Source organism: Piliocolobus tephrosceles, unplaced genomic scaffold (assembly GCF_002776525.5).
Source record: "Piliocolobus tephrosceles isolate RC106 unplaced genomic scaffold, ASM277652v3 unscaffolded_41423, whole genome shotgun sequence".
Taxonomy (NCBI): domain Eukaryota; kingdom Metazoa; phylum Chordata; class Mammalia; order Primates; family Cercopithecidae; genus Piliocolobus; species Piliocolobus tephrosceles.
The window spans coordinates 16,030-22,603 of NW_022325892.1; the positions used below are offsets into that span (position 1 = coordinate 16,030).

Consider the following 6,574-nt stretch of genomic DNA (forward strand, 5'->3'; position numbering starts at 1 on the left):
AATTCTTTTTTTTTCTTTTTTTCCCTCTTTTTTAAAATTATACTTTAAGTTCTAGGGTACATGTGCACAACGTGCAGGTTTGTTACATACGTATACATGTGCCATGTTGGTGTGCTGCACCCATTAACTCATCAATTACATTAGGTATATCTCCTAATGCTATCCCTCCCGCCTCCCCCCACCCCACAACAGGCCCCAGTGTGTGATGTTCCCCTTCCTGTGTCCAAGTGTTCTCATTGTTCAATTCCCACCTATGAGTGAGAACATGGTGCTGAATTAATTCTAAGCTTGATGACGCACATGGTGGTGTCTTGGCCTTGCGTTTCCCGGGAGTACATGATTTAGTTAGGGCTTTGGAGTGGGGCCAAGGGTTTTCTGTGGCTTTCTGTGTTGGCACAAGGTGCAGTGCTGGTTTGGGGGTGGAAGCTTTCCTGGGTCCTCCCTGGGTGCCTGTGGTATAGACAGCAGGGAGCTCTCCCTGCACCTCCTGCAAGAATATTGACATATTTGCCAACTCTTTCCATCCAGGACCTGGCAGTCTCTCCAGTTCTCCATGTCCTCTCTTCCTTTTTTTTTTTGACTCTTCCTCTAAAGTTTGCTATTTCCTTCCCTCCTCCTTCCCTGCTCTCCTCCCCTCCTTTCCTTTTTGTCGAGTTTATCTTTGTTTATCCCTTCCCTCCCTCCCTGCCTCCTGTCCTCCCTTCATTCCTTCCTTCCTTTCCTTTTTTGTTGAGTTTATGCCTTTGTTTTATACTTTTATTCCTATTGTGAATGGGATTCTTTGTTCGTTTCATTTTTTTCTTATTTTTAAAAATATGGACTATTTGACGACTTCGAATGTCATCCTTCCACAGGAACCATGCTAATCTTCTCTGTATCATTCCAATTTTGGTGTTAGCACTGTCACTGACTATATTTTCTAATTACATAGTTTAAAAATATTTAGTTTGGACCTGGCTCGCTCCCTTACCATCCTCTCCTTAGCACTAACGGTTTTCAGTTGATTCTCAGATGTCTTCCAAGCAGACAGTCATATCAGCTGCAGATAACAATGCCTTTTTTCTCCTCCATTCCAGGAGTTGTTCTTTTATTTCTGGTTCTTGCTGTTTTGTGCGTGATCCCAGTTGTGTTAAATGCTAGTGACACCTTGACTTGCTCTCACTTTACTGTGGGTGATTTTGGTGTTTTCTCATTAAATATGATGCAGAAAGTTGGCTTGGGGCATTGTTTTACATGTTAAGTCTTCTCCTACATTCCTTTGAGTTATTAGGATTTGGTGATGGGTTTTATTAAATGCCTTCTAGGCATTCTGTTATTGCTTTGATTATTGCTTCTCTTTTCACCCTGGAGTCTCCTCCAGGAAATTAAAGTATGTGTGTATTTGGTCTCCTGGGTATTTCTTCTGTGTCACGTATATTTTCTCTGATTCTCGTGATCACTTTCATTCATGCTGTGTTTTTTCAAAGTTTATCATCTAATATGCTTTGCTTTGTATGTTTGTATGTTTCTTTTCTTCAACTATTGTGTTTTTAATCTTTAGTCTAATTTCTCTGCTTTCAAATTATTTCTTCTGCATGACTTCTTGCTCAAATTTCATAGCTATCAAATCTTGAATTTCAATGAGAAAGCAAATTGGAGATTTTTTTGAAATCTCCCATTTCTACCAGTAACTTTGTTTCATAGGTGCATATTTACTTGGAATCCTCAGCTGGTCCCCTTTTATGATCTTCCAGAGCTTTCCAGATAGATCTAGAGAGTTTTCTGTGATCACCTATCTTACAGAGGGAAGCTAGTGTTTGTCCAAAAATCAGAAATTGAGAGACTGAGAGGGATACTACTGGAGAATGTGTGGTTATCAGGTTTTTTTTTTTTTTTTTTGAAAACAGGCTGTCACTCTTTTGCCCAGGCTGAAGTGCAGTGGCATGGTTATAGCTTACTGTAGCCTCAAGCTCCTGGGCTCCAGCAATCCTCTTGCCTCAGCCTCCCAAAGTGATGGTATTATAGGTGTAAGCCATGGTGCCCAGCCAGGGTCATATCATTTATGCTCTGTTGAAGGAAGAGGAAAAATTTTTGCATTATCTGGGGTGAAAGTAAGGAGGGCACTAAAGCCTAAAGTACAATTTTGCCATTTTTTTCTTTTCTATGTATTTTGTTTTTGTTGTTCTCATTGTTACTTTTTTTTTTTTTTTTTTTTGGAGGGTGGCTCTTCCGCCCCCCCTGGCGGGCAGTGGCCGGATCTCAGCTCACTGCAAGCTCCGCCTCCCGCCTCCCGGGTTTACGCCATTCTCCTGCCTCAGCCTCCCGAGTAGCTGGGACTACAGGCGCCCGCCACATCGCCCGGCTAGTTTTTTGTATTTTTTAGTAGAGACGGGGTTTCACCATGTTAGCCAGGATGGTCCCGATCTCCTGACCTCGTGATCCACCCGTCTCAGCCTCCCAAAGTGCTGGGATTACAGGCTTGAGCCAATTCTCATTGTTACTTTAGTGCCTGCTGGAAGGTGGCCTTGTCCTCCCCTTCTGCTTGCACGATGACCCCTGTTCTTATCAGCTGGCCATTGCTGTTTCCCTTGTGTGGCCTTCTGTGCATGCAGGCAAGGAGAAGGGAGCACTAGCAGGCCTTCTGAAGCTGCTCATGGCAGAGGCCTCAACCTAGTAGTCCAGTTACCCTTTTAAATGATGATGATTCTGTAAAAATGAAATTCACCAGTCCATATACATTACTGAAAAAAATCAATATAATGCTGTACTTGTAATGTAGAGAAGTAATAGGCAAATAATTTCTAATAAAGTGACATATCAATGTGTAAATGCTGGAGCCTGACTCCATTAGAAGACAGTCAGATGTTTGTACATTAGTGGAGATTGCTGTCTATAAGCTTGAATGCTACAAATGAGATTGACTCATGGGTGCAGTGTTGAGAATTCAAATACCAGGCAGTGTTGACATTAGTGACTTTGAAATGCTGACAGCTCAGGGTAAACATTTTGAATAAAGCAAAGTACTGTCTTTCCTTAAGTTACATGTTAGTTGCATTCCTAGAAAATTCAGTGTATAATAGCCATGCTGTGTGAAACTGTTTTGTGTTTCTCTGTAAAACAGAGTTAGATTCTGGACATAGGTATTTATAAATGTTCTCCCATTCAGGAGTGCTGTCAGATCACAAGGAGGGAGAGGGGAAGCAGGAAGCAGGCATGCCCCTCATATTTGTAAGGCTTGGGGCAAGAGTATAGTGGAGGCCGTCTGTTTATTCACAATGTTCTGATATAATTAAATATTCTAGTAAAGGAGATCAAGTGTCAGGGACTTCAGATGACCTTGTAGCCTGTCGATCTATTGACAGTACTTTTCTTACTCATTTTCATTTTTTTTAAAATTAGTAATGGGTGAATTTTGTGTGGTGAATTTTAGTTTTTCTTCCCAGCTTCCCCCAAGTTCTACTTTAGTATTTTCTCATTTTTATCACTTTGCAATTTGTAATTCTTCTCAAAGATTAAAAAAATTAATGATATTCAAATATAATTTAAAAAATTTTTCTTCAAGATATAAATTAAAATCAATATAAAGGGTGAAATATATTTCATGTTTTTAGATTTTTTAATTTAATTTTTTATTTTTAGAGACGGCATCACACTCTGTCACACAGGCTGGAGTACAATGGCATGATCATGGCTCACTGCAGCCTCAAACTCCTGGCCTCAAACGATCCTCCTGCCTCAGCCTCCAGAGTTGCTGGGACTACAGCCATGCGCCACCATGCCTGGTTAATTTTTCAAATTTTTTTGTAGAGACAGGTGCTCACTATGTTGCCTAGGCTGGTCTGGAACTCCTGGGCTGAAGCCATCCTTCCATCCTGGCCTCCCAAAGTGCTGGGATTACAGGTGTGAGCCTGGCCTGTTTTTTTTGTTTGTTTGTTTTTTGTTTTTTGAGATAGAGTCTCACTCTGTCACCAGGCTGGAGTGCAGTGGCATGATCTCAGCTCACTGCAACCTCCGCCTCCTGGGTTCAAGCAATTCTCCTGCCTCAGCCTTCCGAGTAGCTGGGACTATAGGTGCGTACCACCACGCCCGGTTAATTTTTGTATTTTTAGTAGAGACAGGGTTGCACCATGTTGGCCAGGATGGTCTCGATCTCTTCACCTCGTGATTTGCCCACCTTGGCCTCCCAAAGTGCTGGGATTACAGGTGTGAGCCACCATGCTGGCCCTGGTCTGTTTTTTAAAAATTTAACTAAATGTATTAATATTTAATTTTTTTATTTTGTAGTAATTATATTCTTCACATGCAGATGTAAGAAATATTACAGGTAGATCCCCTGTACCCTTTATCCAGTTTCCCCCACTGGTGATATCTTGCTAAATGATAATATAATATCACAACCAGGATATTAACATTGACATGATGACCTTATAGAACATTTCCACCACCAAAAGGGCCCCTCATATGATCCCTTTCCCTGTCCCTACCCCTTTTAGCCCTTGGCAATCACAATAGTTTGTTTTTCATTACTATCATTTTGTTATTTCAAGAATGTTACGTAAATGGAATGGTACACACGAAAGTGTATACACTTTTGGGATTGGCTTTTTTTTACTCAGCATAATCCTCTGGACGTTCATCCCTGTTGTTACATGTTTGAAAGTTTGTTCCTTTTTTATTTCTTCCTGTATTTTATGGTATGCATGCACCACAGTTTGTTCAACTGCTCACCCGTTGAATCTGAGTTGTTGCCAGTTTTTTGCTGTTATGAATAAAGCTGTTATAAACTTTATGTACAGATTTGTGTGAACGTTTTGTGGGAGCATTTCTCTGGGGAAGATGCCCAGGAGAGCAGTTTTGGGGTCACAGGGTAGCGGCATGTTTAGTTTTTTAAGAAACTGCCAAATTGTGTTTCCAGTGTGACTGTATCATTTTACATTCCCGTCGGTAATCTACGACTGATCCAGCTTTCCTACATGCTCACCAGCATTGGGTACTGTAGTTACTCTTTTTTATTTTAGTCATGGGGATAGTTGTGTCATGATAGTTGTCATTTGTAAAATTTGTAATGGCTAATGATGTTGAGCATCTCATGGGCTTGTGATCTGTATATCCTCTTCAGCAAAATGTTTGTTCATGTTTTCTGCCTGTTTTCTAATTGGTACCATGATTTTTTTTTTCTTTCTTTGAGATGGAGTCTTACTCTGTTGCCCAGACTGGAGTGCAGTGGCACAAACTTGGCTCACTGCATCTTCCACCTCTTGGGTTCACGCCATTCTCCTGCCTCAGCCGCTAGAGTAGCTGGAACTACGGGCACCCACCACCACATTCGGCTAATTTTTTGTATTTTTAGTAGAGACAGGGTTTCACCGTGTTAGCCAGGATGGTCTCCATCTCCTGACAGCGTGATCCACCCGCCTCGGCCTCCCAAAGTGCTGGGATTACAGGCATGAGCCACCACGCCCAGTCAGATTTTTTTGTTTTAAGTGTTGAATTCTGTGAGTAGTCTATATATACTAGAAACTAGTTCTTTATTGGATATGTGGTCTGTAAATATGTTCTTCCAGTCTCTCTTTTATCTTTTCAACCTTATAACAGGGTCTTTCACAGAGCAAAAGTTTTTAATTTTGATGAAGTCCAATTTACTAATTTTCCCTTATATAGATTATGCTTTAGATGTCAAAATTATTTGCCTGGAGCCAGTTTTTTTTTCTCTTCTTTTTTTTTTTTTTTTTTGAGACGGAATCATGCTCTGTTGCCCAGGCTGGAGTGCAATGGCGCAATCTTGGCTCACTGCAACCTCTGCCTCCTGGGCTCAAGCGGGAGCCTCCCAAATAGCGGGAGCCTCTGCCTCAGCCTCCCAAATAGCTGGGATTACAGGCACATGCCACCGCGCCCAGCTAATTTTTGTATTTTTAGTAGAAACGGGGTTTCACCATGTTGCCCAGGCTGGTCTTGAACTCCTGACCTCAGGTGATCCACCTGCCTCAGCCTCTCAAAGTACTGGGATTACAGGTGTGAGCCACTGCACCCAGCTGCCTAGAGCCAGTTCTTTAAGATTTTCTCTGATATTTTTCCCAAAAGTCTTATAGTTTTACATTTACATTTAAGTGTGTGATCCATTTTCAGTTAATTTTTGCAAAAGTTGTGAGACTTGGGTCAAGGTTACTTTTGTTGTGGATGTCCAGTTGCTCCATTGTTGGAAAGGGTATCCTTTCTCTATTGAATCGCTTTTCTACTTTTGTGAAAATCAGTTGGGGCTGGGCATGGTGGCTCACACCTGTAAGCCCACCACTTTGGGAGGCTGAGGCCAGAGCATGGCAGCCTGGACAACATGGCAAGATCCCGTCTCTACAAAAAATACAAAAATTAGCTGGGTATGGTGTTGCACACTTGTGATCCCAGCTACTTGAGACGCTGAGGTGGAAGGATTGTGTGAGCCTCGGAGGTCAAGTCTGCAGTGATCTATAATAACGCCATTGCACTCCAGCCTGGGTGACAGAGCAAGACCCTGTCTCTATTAAAAAAGAAAAACTCAGTTGGGCATACTTTTATTCTGGATTCTCCCTTTTGTGTCGTTGATCTATATGTCTATCCC

General features: G+C 41.7%; 1 non-coding gene across 1 annotated transcript; it reads right to left on the bottom strand.

Moving 5' to 3' along the window:
* Positions 1-809: 809 nt before the first annotated feature.
* Positions 810-911, bottom strand: LOC113223460. The gene has a single exon (XR_003308745.1). It is a non-coding gene; the product is annotated as a U6 spliceosomal RNA (small nuclear RNA).
* Between the last annotated feature and the right edge of the window lie 5,663 nt (positions 912-6,574).